This window comes from Myotis yumanensis, unplaced genomic scaffold (genome assembly GCF_028538775.1).
Source record: "Myotis yumanensis isolate MYYU_CA2020_CCGP unplaced genomic scaffold, mMyoYum1.0.hap1 SCAF_11, whole genome shotgun sequence".
NCBI classification, from domain to species: domain Eukaryota; kingdom Metazoa; phylum Chordata; class Mammalia; order Chiroptera; family Vespertilionidae; genus Myotis; species Myotis yumanensis.
In genome coordinates this window covers 27,054,312-27,081,546 of record NW_027223762.1, presented here as the reverse complement: position 1 = coordinate 27,081,546, position 27,235 = coordinate 27,054,312, and the positions used below count along the sequence as shown (strand labels likewise).

The following is a 27,235-nucleotide window of genomic DNA, read 5'->3' as shown; positions in this document are numbered from 1 at the left end:
GCTCTTGCCTATACCTTTCCTGCCCATCTTATTCATTTGCTTTTCTACTTAAAGAAACAACTATTTTTTTTTTTAAATGACAGCCTCACAGAGCACATTAGCCTCTGGAAAACAGAATAGCAGTGGACCTGTACAAAGCATTGCTTTGGGAGTTCTTTGAAGCGACATGATCATAAGGTGTGCACAAAGCAAATAATTAATCCCCTAGCTGTGCTGTCTGTATGCAGAGAATGAGCTGAGTCTTCCATCAGTTTTTGAAAATAAGGAAGAATAAGTAATGTTCTCTATACTCACTTATCCAAGTAATTTTGACATTGGCGAATGAGTTACTCTCTCTGTGCTTTTTTAAATATCAAACAAACATAGCTTTCTGTTTCTGTCAACTGGAAACGGTCAATCCTCTGACTCACTAATGTCAAGGAAGGGTTTACTAGGGAAAGTGGAAATGAGGAAAGACAAAAGAATGGTCAAGAAGACAGAGTCCGGAAATTGAATTAACTCTAAAAAAAAATTAAAATTTAATAAATGCTTTGGTTAGTGTTTCTCCTCAATTGAAATAATTCTTTACTTTCTTATTTTCTTGATAAGATCTGGCACCCAGAATTAATTTTAGAAGTAGCTGGATAAACTTTTGCTATTCTGGTGATGGTATTATTCCAAAGAAAATAGATGTGTGGTCTTGATATGAGAGAGACCTGAGGTCTTGTTCCCACTTCCTATCTGCAAAAGACAGAGCCTTAAATGATAACTCTTTGCTGAAATGCATCTGCAATGTTCGTCCAATCACGTGTACAGCCTTCAAAATCTGTTAAGAAAATTGAAATGCAACTGGGCTCTAATGTTCTCAGGGAGTTTCCCCGTTTCACTGTACTGCACAGGGAAATGATCCTTTTGCTAGAGTATACGACAATCTCTTTATCATTGACCTGCTTGCATTGATTTATTATCATTCATCTTTACGTTTTTTTTTCTCTTGAATACCTCTTACTGCTGATAGAAATGCCTACTACTTCTTTTTTGCTTCTCCATCTGGCTGCCAGTCATTTCCATTCTTTCAAAATGTTTGCTTTGTCATTCACCTTTTTTGGATTTTATTTTAAAAATGATAATCCTATCTAATAATAGACAAACATGGTAATTGACCATACCTTCGCCACGCCTCCCATTGGCAAATCAGCGTGATATGCAAATTAACCACCAACAAAGATGACGGCTAATTTGCATACTGTAGGCAGGGGCGGGTCAGTGCCATCCCGCCTGCCCTGCCGCCATCCGGGCCTGCTATCTGCGACCCAGGGCGGCAGGCATCCCATGTATGACCCGACCCAGGGAGGCAGGGCGGGACAGTGTGGCTCCTCTGTCACCCCAGCTTCCTCATCACAGCTCCCTTGGGGGCCTAAACCTTTAGTCGGACATCCGCTGAGGCCTCCCTGGCTGCCAGAAGGAGGTCTGACTGCAGGTTAGGCCTGATCCCCCGGGGAGTGGGCCTAAGTCGACAGGTGGACATCCCCCAAAGGGTCCTGGACTGCGAATGGGCACAGGCCGGGCTGAGAGACCCCCTTGCCCCCCGTTGTGCACTGGACCTTTAGTTTTATATAAAGAGCAAGTGGCTAGTTTCCTTTCATATGAAATGTGTATGGATCTCTAGGGACCAAGTGACTTCTACAATGTTATCTATTCTGTTTATCTCTATGTATATATGTACATATCTAATTGTGGCTGATTTTATTCTCCTTTCCTTTTTTTAAAAATCAATAGTACTTTGATCCATTTTCTTCAAAGGAAAGATATAAATTGAAATCTTATAAAAAAATGGCTTAATTATTATATGCTACTACCACCGTATCCTTAATTAATAAACGTTAGTTGTCACAGTTGTCCCACTACGTGAAGTTGTAATCATTTCCCATGCAAGCCATTTTAGTGCATTAGAAAAAAAATTAACAGATTGAAAGCTTCACTAGGTTCATAAAATCTTAAGGACCCTTATGATATTGAAGTTGAGAAGGATGAAAGCAGTAACAGCCCATTGATTTCACACGATGTCACTTGCTAAATGATACCCAAACCAAGAGAGCAACCCTTAAACCAACCCTGGTCTCTGCTGGTCCCGAGCCAACTATCTAATCAATAGAGTCACGCAAAGTTAAGTTGACGTCTGAGGATGTAGCCCTCACCCTAAGCGAGCTGTGCTGTTGAACTAGGTGTGTAGACTGGGGGCAGGGACAGCTCAGAGACTTCCAGAAGGATGCATGCTCTGACTTTTTAGTCCAATGTTACTGCTTTTACTCTTCTTTTCTCTGCATTTCCTTTCTTTTTCAGTAGCCAACGTATTTAAAATTTCACTCACCTGTTTTAAGTCCTTTTTACCCTCTATTCCTTTATTTTTCATAATTATGCAATATACAAATGTTATTTAATCTCAAGTTATCATTAAACCTCTTACACATATGAGTGTTTTGATCAGAATTATCTGAATGTGTATGAAGAACTGGCAGTTGTCTGTATGTAATGATTGTTTCACTGGGAGTCATTGAATAGGGGAGTAGTAGAGATAGCCCTAGATTAATTCGATATTTGGATAGTGCCAAATTACAGTGTCTATTATTTTTTATTGCTTTAGTATGAGACAGTTGTGTGAAAGGCAGACTTTTAAAACTTAAGAAATACATCACTGAAGGTATCCCTACGTGTTCTTCCTGCTTTCTAATTTTACTAAGACGGGTCATTTGTTGGATTTTTGTTTTACCTTGGTAAAAATGATCACCCATTAGCCTCCAACAGGTGCTTTAAAAAATAAAAAAGGCAATATGAGAGATGAAATTCAGTTAGTGTGTAGAGTACTGTCATGTAACTCAGGAGAAAACATGGTTTTCCACCCTCTGGTGGGAAAGGTTTAATGGCATTTCAAATGGTACTTATTAATCCACCAGGGAAGGAGTACCATGACCACTTCACTGGGTATCTATAAAGGATTTTAATTTTTTTGCCAAAAAAACACATGAACACATACAAACAAACAAATAAACAAAGGGCTATGGTGTTGGTTAACAGATGCAAGATCACCTTAGCATGAGAATTAATAAGCTTTGGACTACTGAATTGAGCAAGCCTGGTCTTTCTCAACCAGAACGACAGAGAACATGATACCAGTTCTGCCTTCACCTTTCCTTGTATTTTCACAACTGAAACTGACAGCTGGAATCGCATAATGAATCCCCTTTTGGATCTGAGTCATATTTGTGACAATAGAACCTACCAAAGCTCATAATCATTCCAACTTAGAATGATTCTGTTCTTGTAAGTAGGAATTATCTTAACATGTATTCACAAAACAAATCAGCCAGGGCGGTTTTTGCTGAGTAACATTTTAACCCAACCTTTTTCATAGTAACTGCAATAATTATAGATTTTAGACTGAGACGACCTCAGTAATTACATAACTAGGTTTTAATAAACCTGGGACTTATTTTAGACTGCCACTTCTATAGAATTGTATTGTATTGATTTTGGATGGAGTTACCAGACAAGTCATGTGGGGTAGCTAACTTCAGGAAATAAAAATGTTAACTGTTAACAATGCTCAGCTAGCATTCTGTTTATTTTGTCCTCTGTATTCATATCTAAATTTTCAATAATCATAGAAAGAATGACTACATTAAATAAAATACCTTCTACTATATCATTTTGTAATCATAAAATATAATGAAACATTCTATGCACTTATTCTTTAAAGTCAAATAAAAGAGAAACAAAATATTCACTCCCTATATTATTGCACGTTATCTGCTGCAGTGCCTCACTGCTAAACTCTCCTTCCTGCTTAGGATAGCCAAACAATTCAGGGGATGCTGGGGTCAAGTTCAAGGTTAGTGCCAGCTTTGGTGGAGTGATATTTTAACCTTAGAGAATAGAGTTGAAAATGACTCTGGGGATTACCAGGAGCAACCTCCTTATTTTCAGAAGAGGCAAAGGAGGATTAATGGAGAATTTCAATAACTTTGGCACAGTCACAGAGGAAGGAGTTAGGAACAGATCCATACTTCCCCGATTCGAGGTTGGAAATGCTGGCTCTTTAACTGTGTTCATTTGCAGTCTTATCTCACTCATTTTAACATAGAACAGGTAGACTTTACTAATGAATTCAGAGTGCAGACATTGTTCTAGTGAGAGAGGTAAAGATCTGATTTATGTAAAAATAAGTTACTGTGTTTTGACGTATGTGTATGTTGTTAACATAACAAAATCTGTTTTGAGGCTGAATTTGCTGCTTTTTGTGTTTGCTTTCACATTGAGCACATGCATCCCTCAGAAAATAACGTAGGAGACATTACGGTTCCATGAGTATATGCCTGTCTTGTGGCTGAAGTCTGGGGAGGCTCCTAGCCGTGGGCACATTGCCTCCATTTTCAACAGCACTTTATTCTGTGTCAACTTCACATTCCATCGACTAGAAAGTGAACTTGCTGCTTTCGAAGGCATCACCATGGACCTTTCCTTTTTGCCATCTTTCAACTTAACTCCAGGAAGAATGAACCACTCTGGGCTTACTTTGGAGGCTTTCCTTGTTACATACATTTGTTAAGCAAAATCTGCGACGGACATGACATTGCGTTGTGACCTCATTGGCAGGGTCAGGTTTGGCCTGGAGTACCGAGTATGTCGCTCCCCTCGATATCTTTGGGAAGTCCGCACTCTTCAGGGCTTCCGAGTAGGGGTGGCTCTTGCGACATGAATGTTCGAAGCTTTGCACCTTTGAAGAAAGAGTTCATAGTGTAATTAGCAGTCTGCCTGTCTGCACCGTGTCCTGAAATCAGTCTGGGGGGAAAAGTTGAAAAAGCTCAGTAAAGCCTATCAAATCTTTTTGAGGGTTCCCCCCCCCCTTTTTTTTGTTAATTGAAAAGAAGGAAGATTGTACAAAATTCATTAACCACATATTCCCAGTTGGAACCCCGATTTAACCTGCCTTAAAATTGAATCTGTACTTTGGAGCCGTCATAGAGGAATAGGAACAGAGGCTGGTCTCCCAAGGATCCCGACTGTCTCGCTTTTACAAGTCGCAGTTTTGTCTGGCTGAAACCTCTGCTTCAAATATAAGGCTGTGCTCAAGCTCCCTGTGCATGTCTTTCTTTGCAGGAGTTCCATTCCCTCCGGTTAGGTCTGTGAACTGATCTTATTTCAGTGCAAAAAATGCTTCTCCAAGAAAATGCTGGAACTTCTGTTGCCACTGGTATTTGCTATGCATGAAGGAAAGAGGTTAAGTAGTAATTGTGGTTCTTTCCATGTCTCTTGCATCCCTCTCCCCCAGAGGAGCGTGGGTTCCACAGAACAATAGGATGCAAGATGAGTTGAATTTTCCTCTTGAATCAAATTCCGATGTGTCCTTCATCCCACTAAAGAGACATCGTGTAGGCTTGTCCAAGTGATAGACCTGTGAGGTTGGTCCCATTCACACTGTTACCCCTGTGGAGTTGCATACTTAACATGATAATTTTCTAGGACGTAACAAGGAAATGGCTTGTTCTGAAAAAAATCACTATACTGTGACAATTTCCCAACAGTTGGAAACCAAGGTTTTTGAGGAAGGTTTTTTGTTTTGTCTTGTTTTCTAATCTGCCTAAGAGACCATGTCCGCTATGTTCTAGGAAACAAAGGGTCTAATAGTTCAAAGTTATGCTAATTATACAGAATGTCTAACTAAACTTGTTCTGTAGAAGAAAGGCTTTACAACATTTTATAATGAGGATCAAAGGAGCAAAGAGAATGTATACAGAGCATACTTTTCAATAGTAGTACATTTCATCACTGCCTCTTCTCCTTTCACATAACTCAACTTCATCTACAGATGCAGGGAACTAAACTTAAGCTCAGTTGGATTGTGACATTTGGCCCTATGGTTTATCTCTGTAGCATAACTAGGTAACCAATAATTTAACTTACTGAAGTGCTTCCAATGCAGAAAACAGTTAATAAATTTTTGATGAGCAGAGAAAACAAATCACCTAGCCACAATAAGTTAACCCAGCAATTACATGCAAAGAACCAAATGGCAACCAAGCAAAAGAAATGCTGGGACAGTACTGTATAGTTCAGCCTTTTCCATAAAGTGATTCCTGAAAGTTATTGGCAGAAAGGGAACACTGCAAATGTTCAGATGATAAATGTAGCCAATTCAGGTGGTTTTTGTGGAAGGGTCTTATCAAAAGCTACAGATTACATGCAGAGAATATTTTAAAGAAGAGGAGATACAAGTTAGCTGTGTCTTGCAAAAAATTACTTTAAAAAGGTCTTATTAAAAGCTAAGTATTACATCTGGAGAATATTTTAAAGGTGATGAGGAGATACAGGTTAGCTGTGTCTTGCAAAAATGGTTTTAAATAAAAGTGCAGACAATGGTTTTCATTAGAACATCCCTTCTAACTTATGTTTGACTAGTGGCCCAGTGCACAAAATTCGTGCACATTAAAAGGGAATTAATTAGAGGAAATATTTTAATATTTCTATTTGCCCTTTCTCTATAATAGAAGTGTCAGAGATGAAAGAAAATTAGTAAAATGTATATGAAAATCTCCCTCCTGTCAGAGTCCGGGGCGTGCCACGGGACCCAGAGTCAAGTCCGCACCCACCCACATGCACCTCGAAATCACACGAGACCCAGACCCAGCCAGCCCCACCCCCATCAAGCCCCGCCAGGTGGTGGGGCACAGCCTCAGGTCCCTGATGATCAGTCGTTACAGCGTCACAGAGTGATGACGGTTTGCATATTAGCTTTTTTAAAAAATATATTTTATTGATTTTTTACAGAGAGGAAGGGAGAGGGATAGAGAGTTAGAAATATCGATGAGAGAGAAGCATCCATCAGCTGCCTCCTGCACACCCCCTACTGGGGATGTGCCCACAACCAAGGTACATGCCCTTGACCGGAATCGAACCTGGGACCCTTGAGTCCACAGGCCGACGCTCTATCCACTGAGCCAAACTGGTCAGGGTCATATTAGCTTTTTATTATGAAGATTCATTAGCAGGATACTGAAAAATATCTTCCATGTACACTTCAGTATGCTACGTACTACAGGACTCTAAGGATGACATAATATTTTCATATAGAAATTGATGAGTAATATATACATATCAAACTTCCTGTATTCCTAAATCATCCCATTCATCCTCCAATGCTTCCTAGCTCAGTGAATGAATGGCACTGTATCTACTCCCTTTCCAGGTCAGACACCTAGGAGCGACCTTTGATTTCTTCTTTTTCTCCTCTAATTTCAGTTCTCAAAAGTTCTTACAACATCGTTTCCTGCATACTTCTCATTTCTGTGTACTTCTTTTCATAGGTCATTATAGTTTATTAGAGGCCTGGCGCATGAAATCATGCACAGGTGGGGTCCCTCTGTGTGGCCTGCAGCGATCAGGCTGAAACCTACAGTCCAACGCCAACTGCAGCTCTCCTACCAGCCGCTCCCGCCCATCCCAGCCCCACTGTGCCGCGCCCAATCAGTCTCGATTGGGAGAGACTCCCAGTGCCACAGCAGAGCTCACCAGCCATGATACCTGCATCTGGTGCCCTCCTGAGAGGAGTGGCCTGCGGGATCAGGCTGAAACCGGCTCTCCGACATCGCCCAAGGGGTCCTGGATTGCGAGAGTGCGCAGGCCAGGCCGAGGGACCTCACTGTTGCACGATTAGGCAGGGGAGGGATCGTGGGAGGGCTCCAGGGCGTGTCCGGCCCATCTCGCACAGTCCCCATCAGCCGGACCCCAGCAGCAAGCTAATCTGCCGGTCAGAGCATCTGCACCCTTATGGTCAGTGCACATCATAGCAACTGGTCTACTGTTTGTCCCCTGGTGGTCAGTGCACATCATAGCGACTGGTTGACTGCTTGCCCCCTGGTGGTCAGTGTACCTGATAGCGAACAGTTGACCGACCTTAGCATATCATTAACATATTACGCTTTGATTGGTTGAACAGTTGACCAATCACCGGACAACCGGACATTTAGCATGCTAGGCTTTTATTATATAGGATTCTTATTTTGTGACATACCTTCTGCTGGGCCTCCTTGCCCCAGCTCCTCGCCATTCATCTCGTTTTCCACATTGAAACCTTGATAATCTTGCTAAAAGTCAGAACTGATCATGCCATTTCCCCAGTGAGAATCCTTCACATGGATCCTGATCTCTGCTTTAGTAAAAACTCCATCCTCCTTGGCATGTGTCTATTTGACATGTTGAAGATTATCTGGAAAGAGTATGGGCAGAAGACAATAAAGTCAGGTAGCTGATTTCTCTAGGGTGAGTGATCAGGCTACTTGTAAAAGGGATGTCACTGTTTTGTTCATTTCCCTAAACACTGATTTCAGCAAGCTGACACCTTTTCATGGGTACAGAACTATTTGGGTCATAGACAACATCCTTACCATAATTTGCAAATGGTGCCATTGGGAGAAACTAATTTGAAAATGGGGTAGATTCAAGAAAACATGACCCTTCCCCACCTGATAGAATCTGCCAGGGTGAGTAACAGTGACTGAGCACAATAACGGTAATAGATTGTTACTAGCCTCTACGGAAGGTTTTGATAAGAAAAGTTTCACATTATACTTTGTGACCATAACAAATCATTTCACCTCTGTGAACACCAATTACCTTTAAATTTATAAAACTGATAATTACAGTTTTCCTATTGAATTTACTTGACTGTTGTGAGTATAAGAAATGCAAGGAAATGTTTTGTCATTTTGTTTTAAAGTCTATATAGAAACTAGAGGCTCAATGCACACATGGTTAAAGTCTATATAGAAACTAGAGGCTCAATGCACACCTGGCCGGTGATCAGGGCTAATTGGGGCCTTCCTTCAGACTGGTGGCCTGGGCCTCCCTTCCCTGGTTGCGGGCTGCTGGCCAGGGCCTTCCTTCATTCCACGCCGCCCCCTGGTGGTCAGTGCACATCATAGCGAGCGAGCGAACTCCTGGTTGAACTCCTGAGGGGACAATTTGCATATTTTATATATATATATATATATATATATATATATATATATATATATATATATTTTCATATTCTTTGGTATTCAAATGAGACCCAAAACATGCATAGATATGTACCAAATGTAAGTTTTATTTTCTCACATAGTAGTTACAATTCAAGGTAGGAGAGGGCAGTTTCTAACCTATGGCTTCCATCTCTAGGTCTAAGGCAACTGTTTCCTCAGGTTTCATTTTGGTAATGCCTCCTAGTGTCTGATATACACAATTGTATCAAACAGTGGTTAGAAAAGTATATTGCAGTAAAAGTCCATGTGGCCAACCAAGTATTATGTTAATGCTATATATGTTTGGAAAGGGCCTGAACTGAAGACACTGGACATCATTTTTGGCCATGTGTTCCTGGTGAGAGCTTAGTCACATGGTCCCCTTAAGCTCCAAGGGAGAATGGGAAATGTAGGCTCTACCTGGAGAGCTGTATTGTATGCCCCGCATTGAATTCTATTATTGAAGAAGGTGAAGTAGACAGCGGTGAACATCAGCAGTCTTCACCACAGACATACATGGAAAGAATTATCAAGACAATAGAAACCTCTTAAAAGGGACAAGTTGGGTAGTACCAAGTTACTCAAACAGTGCAAGGGCTTATTAAAGTATCAAAAGTTAATCAAATTTATAGCTAGTTCAGTCTCAGGAAACAATGCCTTTCCTCAGGTCTCTTTTTGTTAATGCCTCCTCGTGCCTGATATGCATCTCTGTATTGGTAGTGTCCAAACAATGGTTATAAAATTATATTGCAGTAAATACAGTAGCCAACCAACTATAATTTTAATGCCACATATGTTTAATGGCTTCCATGTTACATGGTCTGTGAACCTAGTAGCATCATTTGTCTCAGTATATTGTTGAATTTTCCGAAAGCTCTCTATGTTATGTTTTAATTCTTGCAAATTGCTTGCCAATTTAATACGAGCAGCATCTAAACAGTAAGTAATTGCTTATGATAATGAGTGCAAACTAATTTGCTCGAATATGTTAATATTCACAAAGAACTGTTACACTGCCTGCTGTTCCAAAAATACTGCTCTCTTGGTTAAATGTAGCTTTTAGATAGTGTTATTGTTACAGATCTAACTAAAATAATCACTTCAGTAGTATCTACCCCAAAGTTATAAGAGTATGACTTCAATGTACCAAAGAAGGAACAGAAAGACATGCCATTCTTTGATAAATGATTTAGAATATTCTAGAGAAAAAGAATCACATGCTTAATAATTAATTCTAATTAGTGATTGATAGTAGTAAGCAGATTATACTGAGTTAGAAATGACCTCTTTTTTTTCCACAAGAATGATAAAACTTAATTTTAAGGACTTCAAAGACAGATGGTAAGCAACTTCATTTGAATAAAATGCAATTTAAAATGACTTAAACTTTTAAGGATGATCCTAGAGATCTGGGTGTTTTGTAAGTTTGAAGCCTACCTCTCCCCTTAATAGTACCCTTCCCTTTATCCTTATAGGTCTTTTGCAATTATTTTCAGAGCTGCTATTTGAAGATGCTAGAGCTCAAAGACATATGTTTCAAACCTGAGGGTCTTTTGAAATTAGGGACCTGAGTGCTCAAGGATCTGAGGTGCAGATTGGAACCACTTTGTAACTTTAGTCTAGGAAGATAGAATCTTATGAGCTAAATACAAAAGAAGAAAGGTTTGACACTTCCCTGCCCCAGGGCTGATTTGGCACTTTAATCCCCCCTCTAAAAGTTCAATCATTTCAACTTCAAAAATGACTCTCACACCTAGTTATATATATCTTCACATGGGTGGTGAAATAGAAAGAACTCTGTAGAAAACCTTTTTTTTTTTTCTCCAGCATTTTCAAAATCCATGTCTTGGTTGCATTCCATTGGCTAAATATCTTCATGGGGTGTGGTGGGGGGGGGAGGGGGTCGCGGAGTTCATCTATGGATTTTAAACCTTGTAAATACCCACAATTGCTTGTCAAAGTAAGTGATCTAACTTCCCAATATTTTGCTTCTTGTAACTTTTATTATGAAAGTATGTGGATGGATATATCTCAGAATTGGCTGAATTTTATTCTTATTGTTATCTTCATAAGCTGTTCCAGAAAGTCTTAGATAAGGAATGAATAAATAAACAAACCAAAAATACATACACTTTGTTTTAATTTGCTATCAAATTTTACTTTTTATACTAAGCATAGAGCAGGACTTAAATTAGAAGTAGTTTCTTTTCTGGTAAAGATGGAATGAACACATTTGTGATAAGTAGCAAATATCACCAAGACACTTCTTATTAAATACATTTTCTCTCTTTTGACAGTACTATCACATTTTTTTCTACATTTGTGAAGTCATATGACTTTGTTAAAGGAAATTTGCATTTCATAGAATTATTAATATACTGAGATATTGGAACTGATCTAATCCCTCTTTAACACTAACCTTGAACTGTCCCATTTTCTATGATATGATTTGTACTCTGTATTTATCTAGAGATTTAATTTAGGAGACAAAGAGATAGGAAAAAGTGGTGCTTAAAATGCAGCCGCTTCTTTATTAATATAAGTGGATCTACATCCTATTTCTGGAACCCATTTTGCACCTCTGTGACTTTTCTCATAACAATCCTTCCCACAAAATACGTTTGCTCTTATTTTCCAGAACCACATTACAAAGAACTTGGGGGTATTTCGGGAAACCAAGTGAACTCTGCAGTTTGGCTGAAATAGAGGGTTGGTTTGTTTGGAGGATGTTCAAAGATACCATAAGGATTTTTCACTTAATTTGGTAGACAGTTTAATCATTGAATGTCTTTTCATAAGAGGAGTTGTCACAAATACCACTTCAAACAACAACAACCTGATGTTAGTTTGTAAGGTAGATTTAAGTTTAAGGAGGGACAAGAGAGTATCAGATAAGCAGGGATGAGTCTTCATTCCAGCATTTAAAACTGAAGGTGATAAGCAATGGCTATTGTTGGAGTCCAACCCCAACGGGTCCAGGGATCCCCAAAGGTGTGGACGGAGTCGGCGAAGAATGAATGACATGGAAACTGGTTTCAGTTCATCAGCGTAGCGAGGTTCTCCCTCCAGGATCTCCAGGGAAGTTCTGGTCAGGAACTCCAACCAAGTTCTGGTGCCATGTTCTCTCGCTAGGTTCTCCAGCCAGGTTCTCCAGGTTCTCCAGCCAGGTTCAGTCACCAGGTTCTTTAGCCAGGTTCTATCCAGGTTCTTTTGCCATGTTCTGTCTAGGTTCTCCAGTGAAGTTCTGTAGCCAGGTTCTGTCCAGGGTCTTTTGCCATGTTCTCTGGCTAGGTTCTGGTTAGGATCTGCTGAGGATCTGCTGAGGATCTGATGAGGATCTGATGATTATTGTCTTGTTACATCCATATTTATACCAGCCGATTTTAATCCTGTCAATTTCGATTACAAAGGTTAGGGCGTTTCTTATCTCCATTCCAGGGAGTAAAGATTATGTAGCTTAACTACCTGCCTGGCACTTAATTAAGGGGTTGTATCCCCTCCCTAACCTCAGGGAAAGATCCCCACCTGGGGAAACAACCTTTCTCGGAGAGGTGACCTTGGTTAAAACACATGGCGCTAAAGGGAGCAAACATATTAAGAACAGTATGCTATATATGCCAGGTCCATTGAAACATATGCTGTGCAGATGTTTCTTCTCTGCAGCGACTGTGTCAAGCAGCAAGGATGGACCGGCTCCCGGCAGGCTATAAGAATGGAAATACAAAAGTTCAAGAACTGACATTTGATTGAATGGGTAGTGATCAGTGTGGAAAAGCTACATTCTCAAATGATGGCATATACCTTTCTATGGTCTCCAGGGTCTTGTGTGGTGCTTTATACATAGAAATGCTTAATTCAATTGTATTGAATGTATAGATGTTTTTATTATTGAATTATGCTGTTGTACTGCCTTTGAATTCTCTTTCTCCTGTCATAATATTCTGCTATTGTCTCAGTATTGTGTTTTGTTTGCTTTTGTAAAAAAATCCTAACTCCTTATTTTGAATTAGAATCTTTCCCTATCATTTCACTAAGCTCATCTGGCTTTCAATCTTTCAAATAACTTCTAAACTAATTTCACACTGGATTTCTTTCCCTTATTAAGTTAGAAGTAATATAAATCTTCCCTCTAAAATGACCAAAATTCCCTGTCTTTTGACTCATCTCTTCTATCACAACAACTGTATATACTTCTTTTTACACATGTAATTATCAGAATATATTAGAAAAACATATGTTAACATCTGTACTGTTTTGTGTGTTTTTTTGCCTCTTCATAACACTAGTGTCCCTCTTAGATTTCAAACTTATGAAAAGAATTAGCTCACACACTAATTTGAGTCAGTTTAAATAAGATTGGACAAGCACATTTTATCTCAAGGCTATTTACCTACATGATTTTAGGGCTGGAAACTATTTCATAAGAATTTCAGTGACTTCTACGTTGATCCACCCTGATAAATGAATAGATAACTGGATGAATGAGTACTTGGTCTACTGGGTGAACTGATCTCAGATTTGACTGTTCTATTTAGGCTTTTATTTAATCTGAATTTTTAAGTACCTTCATTTTAAAGACTTAATTATGGTTTGTTTACAACAAGCTATGTTATAAGCAAATTTCTTATATGTAGAAAAATATGTAAGTCTTCCACCTACTTCCAAATGCCCTCTGGTTCTCATAGCCAAGCAAAATCTCCAGTTACACTTCATTTCAAGAGCTAGGGATTTTTCAAGCTACCTGTGTTTCACAAAAGCCCACCATCAACAGTCTTATTCAAATCCTAAATTGTTTTTCGTGATTAATACATTCCCTTTGAAAATTGTTCTGAAATAATTTTAGATTTATAAAGAAAGTATAGAAGTAAAACACAGGTTTTCCTTATCCTTTCAGCTACCTCCCCCAAAGTTCACATCTTACATAACTATAGTCCAGTAATTGAAACAAGGAAATCAACATTGACATAATGATATTAACTAAACTAAAGACCTTATTTAAAAAATTACCAGTTGTCCCAATTATGGTCTTTTCCGTGGTTCAGGATCTAAACCGAGATCTCACATTGCCTCTAGTTGTCATGTGTCCTTGCTCCCCTCCAATTTGGGAGTTTTTCATTCTTTTTCTGATGTCCCTAATCTTGACTCATTTGAGGAATGCTGCCAGTTATTTTGTAGAATGTCTGCAATTTGAGTTTCTTGGATGCGTTCTTAGGATTAGACTGAGGCTATGCATTTTTGGCAAAAACGGTACAGAAATGATGTTGTGCCCTTCTCAGCATATCATGTTTGGAGGATCTGAATTAGATATATTCCATTTCTGGTGGTGGCAATTTTGATCACCTGGGTACAGTGCTGCCTCATCGGTTTTTCTGATGATTATACATTCTTAAAACCTAAGGACTAGCAGGCTACATCCTGCTTTTCCCTATAAAATATGGAGATCTTTGGGATAGTCTATTCAAATAAATTGTAAGAACAGGTACCGACTCTCTTATGTTCACCATTACCTGGTTGAAGAGCCTTATGACTCATCACAGCTATTCCTTGCTCTGACATAATGAAATGGAGAATGGTATTCATTATCAGAGTGTTCTAGGACAGTGGTGGGCAAACTGCGGCTCGTGAGCCACATGTGGCTCTTTGGCCCCTTGAGTGTGGCTCTTCCACAAAATACTGACTTCTGCGCATGGGCCATGAAGTTTCAATCGCACTGTACATGAGCGCCCACATGTGGTATTTTGTGGAAGAGCCACAGTCAAGGGGCCAAAGAGCCGCATGTGGCTCGCGAGCCGCAGTTTGCCGACCACTGTTCTAGGCAATCTATTCCCTCATTTGAGCTTGTTGTATTTGGTGAATTTCTCTAGATTTCTTATACAACTACAGACATTCGTTCCATTTTGTTAACGGATGTAAGCATGAAATTTGTTATACGCATCTGAGAACCAGGAGCCTTATGTTATTCATTATTGTATCAATATTCCCCACATAGTTTAAGGAATATATTATGTCCTTGTTCATGATTGATAACTGAATAAAAGCACATGAGTTTCATGAAGATACCAAAAATGAAATCTACTCTCTTCAGTTGACATACTTTTAAGATAGAAATTTCAATAAAAGACATCTCTAATATATAATAGTTCATAAGTTAAAAATAAGTTCTGTAGATACAGAGGAATGAGAGTGGGATGCAGGACTGAAAAAGAAAGCTAGGCATGCAGCAGAGAAGCATAAACCAGCAAGAGCAAAAGTTACTTCGGGAGGAAAAGCTGTATTCCACTTGTGAATGCCTAGGTGATAGAGTTGGAGCTCAATTTGATGCCACTTCTAAGTCAGAAGCTAATATTCTATCCAGTTCCGGTCCAAAATAACTAGCAAATAGTTTTAGCTGGGTCTGGGGAGGGGAGAAAATGACTTAAATATAGCAGACAGGCCGGATGATGTTAAATGAGAGGAACTCTGAGGTGTAGAATAGAGGGATTATAGTATTAATAACAAAAATTTGTCTTCTGCACCCCTGTTCCGCAAATCTGAGGCCTCAGAATGAGCCAAACGCTTGGATGGCTTTGGAGGCAGATGCCTACAATAAGGCTTCGCAAAGGCCTCACACCTTGTAAAGATTCAGGCGCGACTCGGAAAATGTCAGAATATGAATGAATCATTTCTGCTAAGTGTCATTCCGGAAGCTTTGAGCCTCCCCACATCACACGGGCTGGGTACTATTTGTGGAACCCCTGAATACATGCCTAAGACATGGACAAGGTCGGTCAGCCATGACTCCACTCCGATTCTAAAGAATTATTACAGTTATTAGAAAGGAGCATGCTTGGTTTCAAAATAATTGATACTTTTTTCCACATAGCATGTTCTTTCCATAAATGTCAAAATATGAAAATGTCAAATATCAAAATGAAAAATATACATGATGCATTTATAAATATATTATTCTTTCCCAGATCACAAGAATATAGGATTTTTTTTTATTATAGGACATATAGACTAGAAAAATATGGAATATTTAATAGAAAACGATTTTTATTAGAGAAAAGTTTTGGGCCAATAGGCAAAGGGAAAAATGTTCTTATTTTCTCATTGAAATACATAATTACTATTGAAATTACGTTTGAGAGGAATGGTTGTTAACCTCATAGGAATCATGATAGCTTTTTGCAGTTCCATTTTCTTGATAGTTTTATTTTAATTAAAATTTCTTATTGAATAAGCACACACCACGTTTTTATTTTAAAATGGCATCTTGGCTGGAGGAGAGCTGGATCTTGTATAGGCTGCTTAGTGGGGAGACGCTCTCTGCTTCCAGGCTCCCAGGTTTACTGAGGAGTCTGAGTGGTTCAGCCTCCTTTGATCCCATTGGAAGTTTGGCAGATGTTAATTGTTAAAGCCTCACGAGACCCCATGGACCCTGAGAGTCTGGCAATATTCCTGATTTGCATGGGCTTCGAGAGTTTTTAGTGAAAGAACTTGAACCGAGTTCACGATTCGTGTTTAATAGAATAGCATGTGTGCACTGACCCCTCACAGTGTCCCTCCTAGGAGATTCCAATGCAGGAAAACTGGGTGTTCCCAATGTTGGCATTTCCTGTTTTTCTCAGTTTGCATTTAATTTTGTAAATAGTCCACAAACTTTAAAAAAAAATAATTCATTTTCTTAATTCCTAGGAGTCTAGGGTTCTGATGGAGCATGCGACTTGCCACTTATGAAAAACCTCCCATCGTCCCTACTATCTTGAATGTCATTGTGAGCCTACTTGATTAGGCTTTCATTATTTGGAAAACATCTCAACTCTTCCCGAGTTTACTTTCTTTGGTCTGATTCAGACTACAGGTTTATTTCTAAGCCATTTCAGCGGCATGCAATGTTTCTTGCCCTGCTTGTCATATTAAGGACCTACCTGCTTTCTTTCACTAGGTCCAGGGGTGAAAACCCTGTCTCATTTCCCATGCCCTGTAGCTAGTTGTAATGCATTTGTCCATTCTCATAAGCCTGCATCTTCCACGAGGAGTCTTAAATTATGATATACGTTTGGTCTTTATTTTCATTTTCTAATATTTCTGCATCTGTAGGAGCTCCGTAACCATTGAAGGCTATCTCTTCTCAATCTTGGTAATTGTTGTCAATTACTTTCTAAAATTAGAGGTGGTTACATATTATAGGTAGGAACTCCTATTACTCTGAGTCCATTCCTCTCTCCTCTTAAAATGTCCACATTTCCTGAGTTTTTAAAGCTCCTGTCAGAAATTTTAACATTAGGAAGCTATTGTGCTAAGTTTCATGAAAGAATTCTTTGTGGTCTCACAAAAATTGTACAGAAACAGAGAAAGACAATTAACTGTAATAAGTTGTTATTTTAGTGTACATGTAGGGTTAAGATTTGTTCTTATTTTTTTTAAGTTTCACCACTTTAAAAAAATTTTCCATAGTCTAAAACTTATTTTTCATATAAGGTGGCCTTATTGTTTTTGCTTTATATGAACTTTACTCGAAAGAATACTTCCATAGGTAAAAGCTGTTCAGCAAATTTACATTTAAGAGCAGCCTGTTGACATGGTTGTAGAAAGAATAATAGCTCCCCTTATTTGTAAGTGTTTTACTTTTAATTTCCATCTGACTACCTGGCAAACTTTCACTGGAAAAAGTGTTATATATCCCTGTTACACTTAATAGAATCATAATGGCCTAAATGTTTCGTGTTGGCTACACAATGACTTTTGAAGAATTATAGGATTTCAGAAAAGAATCTTTTATTCATTTAGTTATGTTAAGAATTAGAAGCTAATCTATTCAGAAGTTAATTATATTATTGTTCATGTAGCAAGGATCCAGAGCAACCACTAATCAAGCCATACCTGTACATGCTTATTGGTTTTCTTTTTCAGAAACATTCAGTTCGTTTGGGGGAGTATACTAGCTTTTTCAGGAACATGTGAGGCAGAAGTGAGCACATTTAGGGAGGAAATGGTTGGCAAGAAAGAGAAGAAGGGAAGAGAGTCCCCTATGTAAATATATGTTAAATAAAGTCTAAAGATATTTCTTCTTCTAAAATCACAGGAAGTTCAGACATTAGAAATAAGACCCCATGTGTAAATTGTACAAACACTTTTTGCAGTGTAAAGTACATGGATACTGCTAAATTGCATCTGATGGAGCCAGCTTTGTTAATCAATTTGGAGTGATGAGTGTAGACTTGCTGCACTACTTAACACTCCGGTGTGGGGTGAATTTCCCGCCAAAATATAAGCTGGCGCGGGCAATTATTTAGGTTTCCCGCGCAAAATCAGGGATTTTTATGATACCTATTACCCCAATGGGTATGAAACGGTTCGCATACGCAGGTAGGTATCTTTGTGAACGGCAAACAAACAAATATTTGGTAATACGCAGTTACAATCGGCCCGAGTTTACACGTTTCCCGCACTCCACCGCAAATCTATATGAACCGAGTTAAGATGGCTCCCGCGGAGTACGCGCAATTCACGCGAGCCGACTTAACTCGTTTCCCCCACTCCAAGTGTTAAATGTGGAGATTGCTGAAAACCACTTTGGGTTTGAGTCACCCATACATTCAGTGATGTGAGGGATGTCAAGGTTAATCCGCAATAAATCCATTAGTAGTCATGGCACTGAAGTGTCAGTGCTTGCATATAGAAACAGGCATAATAATAATGACGGCGATACATTCCGCCATGTCGATAAAATGCTTGCAACTGATTAAGATGCACTGTTGCTGCACATTGAATTCACTTATAACATAAAAGATGTTCCTATAAAAATAAAAATTTAAAAATAAAGCTAGATTGCAGTTTATCTTGTATAGGCTTACTTCTTTATTTAACAGTCACAGTCAGTTTTTTGCATCAAGCTATAATTCTTCCCATCCTAGATGCTTTATGGTGATGAACTAATACTATTTTTCTCATGAAAGCTCCCATTTGATGCAATTTAATATCCTTCCCATCGTCAATTATTAGTGGATGTAAGTAATGGATGATATAATGGGTTTTTATGAAAAAAAGTGCTAATCCAAGGAATGAAATACTGAAAAGACTAATAAAAATGGGGGTCTAGGAAAGTCATTTCTTAAAAGGCATTTGGTTTGAACATAACTTTGAAATAAGTTAAACTTTTCTGAAGGTTCTTTTTTTTTTTTTTTTTTTTTTTTTTTTTTTTTTATAATAATTTTTATTTCTTAAAGTATTACAAAGAGTATTACATATGTCTCCTTTTTCCCCCCCATGACATTCCCCCGGCCCCTACCCCCCGCCCCCCCCCGCCCCGTGTCTTGTGTCCATTGGTTAATCTTATATGCATGCATATAAGTCCTTCAGTTGGTCTCTTAATCCCCCCCCCAACCCTCCCCAGGCTCCCCATTGTAGTTTAACATTCTGTTCAATGTTGCTCTGCTTCTGTATCTACCCCTGTTCTTCAGTCCATACTGGTCCCCTTTATTTGTCCCAACCTCACTGGAGTAGTCTCAACCTCACCAGGGCCGTCTGAGCCTCACCAGGGCCGTTTCAACCTCACCGGGTCGTCCCTACCACACCAGGGCCGTTTCAACCTGACTGGGGTTATCGCTACCACACCGGGGCCTTTTCAACCTGACCGGGGTTGTCCCTACCACACCGGGGCCGTTTCGACCTGACTGGGGTCGTCCCTACCTCACGGGGGCCGTTTCAACCTCACCGGGGTTGTCCCTACCACACCGGGGCTGTTTCAACCTGACTGGGGTTGTCCCTACCACACCGGGGCCGTTTCGACCTGATTGGGGTCGTCCCTACCTCACGGGGGCCGTTTCAACCTGACCGGGGTTGTCCCTACCACGCCGGGGACGTTTCGACCTGACTGGGGTCGTCCCTACCTCACGGGGGCCGTTTCAACCTGACCGGGGTTGTCCCTACCACACCGGGGCTGTTTCAACCTGACCGGAGTTGTCCCTACCACACCGGGGCCGTTTCGACCTGACTGGGGTCGTCCCTACCTCACGGGGGCCGTTTCAACCTGACCGGGGTTGTCCCTACCACGCCGGGGCCGTTTCGACCTGACTAGGGTCGTCCCTACCTCACGGGGGCCGTTTCAACCTCACCGGGGTTGTCCCTACCACGCCGGGGCCGTTTCGACCTGACTGGGGTCGTCCCTACCTCACGGGGGCTGTTTCAACCTCACCGGGGTCGTCCCTACCACACCGGGGCCGTTTCGACCTGACTGGGGTCGTCCCTACCTCACGGGGGCTGTTTCAACCTGACCGGGGTTGTCCCTACCACGCCGGGGCCGTTTCGACCTGACTAGGGTCGTCCCTACCTCACGGGGGCCGTTTCAACCTCACCGGGGTTGTCCCTACCACGCCGGGGCCGTTTCGACCTGACTGGGGTCGTCCCTACCTCACGGGGGCTGTTTCAACCTCACCGGGGTCGTCCCTACCACACCGGGGCCGTTTCGACCTGACTGGGGTCGTCCCTACCTCACGGGGGCCGTTTCAACCTCACCGGGGTCGTCCCTACCTCACGGGGGCCGTTTCAACCTGACCGGGGTTGTCCCTACCACGCCGGGGCCGTTTCGACCTGACTGGGGTCGTCACTACCTCACGGGGGCTGTTTCAACCTCACCGGGGTCGTCCCTACCACACCGGGGCCGTTTCGACCTGACTGGGGTCGTCCCTACCTCACGGGGGCTGTTTCAACCTGACCGGGGTTGTCCCTACCACGCCGGGGCCGTTTCGACCTGACTAGGGTCGTCCCTACCTCACGGGGGCCGTTTCAACCTCACCGGGGTCGTCCCTACCTCACGGGGGCCGTTTCAACCTGACCGGGGTTGTCCCTACCACGCCGGGGCCGTTTCGACCTGACTAGGGTCGTCCCTACCTCACGGGGGCTGTTTCAACCTCACCGGGGTCGTCCCTACCACACCGGGGCCGTTTCGACCTGACTGGGGTCGTCCCTACCTCACGGGGGCCGTTTCAACCTCACCGGGGTCGTCCCTACCTCACGGGGGCCGTTTCAACCTGACCGGGGTTGTCCCTACCACACCGGGGCCGTTTGGACCTGACTGGGGTCGTCCCTACCTCACGGGGGCTGTTTCAACCTCACCGGGGTCGTCCCTACCACACCGGGGCCGTTTGGACCTGACTGGGGTCGTCCCTACCTCACGGGGGCTGTTTCAACCTCACCGGGGTCGTCCCTACCACACCGGGGCCGTTTCGACCTGACTGGGGTCGTCCCTACCTCACGGGGGCTGTTTCAACCTCACCGGGGTCGTCCCTACCACACCGGGGCCGTTTTGACCAGACTGGGGTCGTCCCTACCTCACGGGGGCCGTTTCAACCTCACCGGGGTTGTCCCTACCACACCGGGGCTGTTCCAACCTGACCGGGGTTGTCCCTACCACGCCGGGGCCGTTTCGACCTGACTGGGGTCGTCCCTACCTCACGGGGGCCGTTTCAACCTGACCGGGGTTGTCCCTACCACGCCGGGGCCGTTTCGACCTGACTGGGGTCGTCCCTACCTCACGGGGGCCGTTTCAACCTGACCGGGGTCGTCCCTACCACGCCGGGGCCGTTTCGACCTGACTGGGGTCGTCCCTACCTCACGGGGGCCGTTTCAACCTCACCGGGGTCGTCCCTACCACACCGGGGTCGTTTCGACCTGACTGGGGTCGTCCCTACCTCACGGGGGCCGTTTCAACCTCACCGGGGTTGTCCCTACCACACCGGGGCCGTTGCGACCTGACTGGGGTCGTCCCTACCACACCCGGGCCGTTTCAACCTCACCGGGGCCATCCCAGCCTTACCGGGGAAACAGGAAGTTTGGTCCTCTGTCCCCTGCCGGAGGCTCCCCACTAGACAAAATCTCCAGGCATTCCTGGTGGTTGCACATCCAGCGCTCCTGCCCTCCACCAAGTGCACAGACTGCCTGTCTGCTGACCCGCAGCGCCCCACCAGAGACTGGGACCAGTGGGCATGTTTGTGCGCTTGCTGGTACAGCAGTTCCACAGTGCCGGCCGAGTCAGGCCCAGCCCTGGCCGGCCCCGGCCCCGACTCTGCCCCCCGATTGCGTCCCTCCCTATGCAAGGAGCTGAAATCTGCAGCCTGCTGGGATGGGCTCTGTACTTGGTGCTTCAGCACATCCTACTCAGTCTCAATGCGCTTCTTTCTATGCGAGGAGTTGAAATCTGCAGTTTGTTGGGTTGGGCTCTGTACTTGGTGTCACATCCTACTCAGTCTCAATGTTCTTTCTCTCCTTCCAGTTGTAGAGCTTCCACTGGGCCAAGTTTCCCATGGTTCTGTATGATAGGTGTTTGTCTGATATTTGGTAGTTTCGATGTTGTTGTGTGAGGTAGCACGCACAGGTCTCTTCCTTATGCCGCCATCCTGGTTCTCCTGGGTCTGCTTCTTGAGTGTGTCTCCCATGGCTGCGAGCAGTTGAAGTCTGCAATTTGTTGGGATAGGCTGCAAAAGCGCAGGTGGGTCTTTTTGTGCACCTGGCACAGCTTGGATGGGGATGTAAATTGATTAAGGCTGAGACTCAGGGAGTCGCCATGGCGGAGCAAATAGCACTGGCTGAGTCTCCGCGGCCCCTTGACTCTCTGCCAGGGCTTTGTGTCCCCCAGTGCCGGCGAGCAGCTGTGCAACAGAGTCTCCCTCGCTTTCTGATGGCTGCAAGGCCGTGCTGCCTCTCCCCGTAGGGTCTGGTGCTTCATGATCCTGCCTGAACCAGCTCAGTGGATTTGAAAGTTTGCAGAAGAAAAGGCGCTTCTACTTGTGGGTCTGGCACAGCCCAGATGGGAATGTAAATTGCGTAGGGCGGGATCACAGGGAGTCGCCGGGGCGGAGACTCAGCGGCCCCTTGCCTATCCAGGACACCAGGACTTTGCGTCCCCCAGTGCCGGCGAGCAGCCGAGCGCCAGAGCCTCCCTCGCTTTCTGACCGCTGGAAGGCCGTGCAGTCTCTCGCCTTGGTGCCTGGGGCCTCAGAGACCCGCCCGAACCAGCTCAGTGGATTTGAGAGTTTGTAAAAGCACAGTCATTCCCTCTTGTGCCTCTGGCACAGCCCTGAGGGTAGGGCGGGGTCACAGGGAGTCACCAGCGTGGATGAAATAGCGATGGCGGCGTCTCCGCGCCCCTCGCCTCCCCGGGACACCAGGATTTCTTGTCCCTCGGTGCCGGCGAGCAGCCGCGTATCAGAGCTTCCCTTGCTCTCCGACCACTGCAAGGCCGTGGCCGCCTCTCCCTGTGGGATCTGGGGCCTCAGAGACCCGCCCCGAGCAAGCCCAGAGGATTCGAGGGTTCGTAAAAAACCGAGAATCCATTTGCAGCCCGCGTGGCGTGTGACTGCGTACCTCTGGTTTTGGTGCCTCCGTAGCTCCCACTCAGTCTCACTGCGCTTCTTTCTTTTCCTCCAGTTGTAGATCTCCCACTGGGCCAACTTCCCCATGGTTCTGAGTGGCGGTTGTTTACTTCATAGTTGATAGTTTCAATGATGCTGTGAGAGAGCAGCACACACAGGTCCGCTCCCTACGCCGCCATCTTGGTTCTCCTTCTGAAGGTTCTTATAGCAAGATAAAGCAACAATGTTGCAATATTAGTCATTTTATTTTTTCACCACAGACATACATACAAACACTTCATCTGTTTTCTGTAAAATGTATTGGGCACTTACTATATGCCAGAAGTGGGACTAAAGTGTTACTGTGCAGTATGTCAGTTAATCCTGATAGAAGTTCCATGAGATAATAGTGTTGTTATGCTCGATTTATTTTTTCAGGTAGGAAACAGAAGACTTAGAATAAATAGTTTTGTCAAGATCATGTAGCTGGTAAATGATTCAGTTGGAATTTGAGCTCAGTTGTGCCTGAGTCCAGAGTTTACATTCTTAATGTCTTAATGATTCTGCTTCAGTAAGTACATCATTGCCCTTGGTTCAGAAAGATGGAATTTAAAGGACATAGATTTGGAAATGTTAGTCATCTGACCCACTATATTTTATTGTTGGAATATGCTCATATTCTCAAGGTTACCAAAATGGAGAGTAGATGGCAATTTCTTATCTTGATGGAATGAGGGCTTTAAGAGCACAGAGATTTTTGTAGACTTTGATGCGAAGTGATTTTTTTTTTTTAAAAAAAGGAAGCCAGGATGCTTACAGAGGTTGGTAGGAGAGAACTGTGTCATGGCTGGACATCTAATTCCTTTGCTTATTATGGAACTGTGCCCATGAGTACAATTCAGTGTATTGTTGTGCATACAGAAGAAAAAGGAAGAGAGATTGCCTTTCAGATTTATCTGGAGAAAAAGGACACTAGAAATAATTGTATTGTTTGACCCAGGGTATCACAACTGCTTTTGCTTTGTTTGGATGAAACCTAAAAAATTGGAAAGTCATTGTAAGGAGGACAGAGTAGCTAATAGCATGCTAGTGGCCAAGCTGTAACACTTATTGGGAAAGGTCGAAATCAAATCTTGAGTAATGATATTTGTATTGTGACATTTATCTTGCTGAAAATATAAGACTTTAAATTATTATCCTCAAGTCCTGTAACCGAGCAACGAGAAACTTTCGTAGTTCCATAAGTTTGGGAAGTGTACCCTAAACCAAATGTTAACCTACATATATTAAATGTCCTGTCATTTCACATTTATATGTGATTTTTTTTTCTTTTTTGAAAGCATTGTGAGGTGAAAGGACAGTATATGATCATGAAGTGCAAATGTCACTTTATGGATATGAGACATTAGAATATGATAACAGTTGGCCTTGATAAATTCAGACTGACATATCCAATTAACTTTTTTTTGACCGTCTTGTTATCATAACAGAAACATTTCTGTAATTAAAAAAAAAAATCCCACACGGGAGTCAGAGCCTGGATACTAGGTTTCCTACAGGTCTGCTAGGTAACCAAGTTTGCAACATGAGATAACAAGCCAATCCTTATGGCTAAATTTCCTCAAATACAACAGGGGAGCCATGCTGGCCTTACTTTCCACGCAGAAGTAGAAAATAAAAGAAAAATTGTTGTAAGATAATGTTGTAAGATAATGTAAGGTATTTGCTGCTTTGCAACACTGCCTTCCTTGCGTGAGTCTGAGAAACACCTGGATTCTCATACGTTTTATATCGTCAAGTAGCATCTCTGGTTTTGAATGTTTTTCTTACTTCACATGAAATACGTAGTCATTAGAGAACAAAGTTAACTAAAAGGGAGAAAATAAAATTAGGTACCAGCATTCAGAGGTCACGGAATCTCCACATCTGTGTCTTAAAGAAATCTTCACTTTTAAATGTTCTTGTCCTATTTTTATCGATGTAGGCGTTACTGAAGCATAGAACGCTTAATCACCTACAAAAATTACCAAGCAGGAAAATACTGATCAAATAGTGCTTCCTTATTAATATCCAGATGAATAGTCTTCTAATGGTCCTGAAGGCTATGGCGTTCCCGGTACACAAATCTGTATATTCTGAACTTTCTTCGCTTGCACAGGGGCTAGTGCCTTTAAATATAACCTACCTATTCTCACATGAGAGAGAGAAACTACGCTCATTTATTAGTATCCAAAAAATGCAATGGAAACATGCACAGCCTCTCTACTGTTGCATTTTCCACAAATTTCTGTTCTATCACTTTTACATTCAATATCATCCTGACACGCTTCTTGGGTCAGGACCATGTACCAAGGCATTTTAAAGCAGTCAGGCACAGCCGGCAGAGTGCACAGTGCTTCAAGTTTCCCAAGGGTCCAGTGGTCGGCAAAGTGCGGCTCAGCAAACCTCGGCTCGCGAGCCACATGCGGCTCTTTGGCCCCTTGAGTGTGGCTCTTCCACAAAATACCGGCTCTTCCACAAAATGCCGACTTCTGCGCATGGGCCACGAAGTTTCAATCACACTGTACGCACGCCCGCACGTGGTATTTTGTGGAAGAGCCACACTCAAGGGGCCAAAGATCTGCATGTAGCTTGCGAGCTGCAGTTTGCCGATCACTGGACCATGGAAATGACTTAGACATAATGCAGAGAAAGGCTGGCTCCACAATACACTAAAGGGAAAAAATTGATATTTTTAGCTATTTAATTAAATATACATGAGTGTGATATTGTCAACTTCACTTAGTTGGTGAATTTGGTAATCATAGAAATTTGATAGGCAGATATCTTGAAAACATACCGATGAACATACAACTTTTACACATAAGCCTTTCTCTTGGTAGAAGCTATTTTTCCAGAGACACAAGATGTTTTGTGGCCTACATTTTAATATTCGCTCTTACTGCTCTCCTTATCATGTTCAGCACATAGTAGGTGCACATTAAATATGTAGTGGCATTTTTTGTTGTTGGAAGGCTACACATCCCTCTATAAATTGTACCCTAAGTTCTGTTCCTGTGGTAACAAATACTTCTGTGTGTGGAAGAAGATCTCCTTTGCATTGTATGTATCTTTGCATATCTCTTCCAAATACCCTGACTGAAACAATTGATTTTATTGCACCCAATGAGATAAATTCCAGGGGAGCAAAGATAAAAAAGACTTTAATGCCTTGGATGCTTAGTAAACCTGTTAGAAAAAAACAAACAAAAACAAAGCAAAAAACACACACCTGTTTTTAAAGTAAGATGGATAATTTACTGACATAACTACCAGAAAGTAAAGTCTGAACATTCACCACGTGTGGCTATGACATTATTCTTGGTGCTGCAAGACTAGTATTCACTTTGTGGGGGAAAAAGAATGGGTCTTTCCATGATGCTGGGTAGTGTGACAGCTACTAGATGTTGCTTGTTAAATAAGACTTGACTTCTATGGATGGGATCTAATATCTGTATTTTCTTGACATGACCACTGGGGCTTATGGCTGTTCATCCATTAGTTATCATCTGTCATATGTGAACAGACACGTTCCCCATAAAAGTTGATTCGCAGCGTATTTGTCGCGATTTGCTTCACTGTGCTGCATGGGCCGGTCACATCTGCATGCAGCCCTTGTTTCAAGACCAAGTTGATATATGTTTCTGCTCCTTTCACAAGCGTCCAAAGTCAATGTTTCCTACTACACTATTTCTTAAAAACTGGCAGAAAGAAATAAAACCCCATTACATTCTATGCTTGTCCAACTCCTTTGAAAAAGCAATAATCTCCCGTTTGTTCTGAAACACCTGCTGGGAGATTTAATGAGTGTATTAAAAACTGAGCTGC

General features: G+C 42.3%; 1 protein-coding gene across 24 annotated transcripts in view; it reads left to right on the top strand.

Moving 5' to 3' along the window:
• NRXN1 (neurexin 1) overlaps positions 1 to 27,235 on the top strand; it is a 1,006,580-nt gene that overhangs the window by 694,019 nt on the left and 285,326 nt on the right. The gene's annotated exons all lie outside the window — the stretch shown is intronic.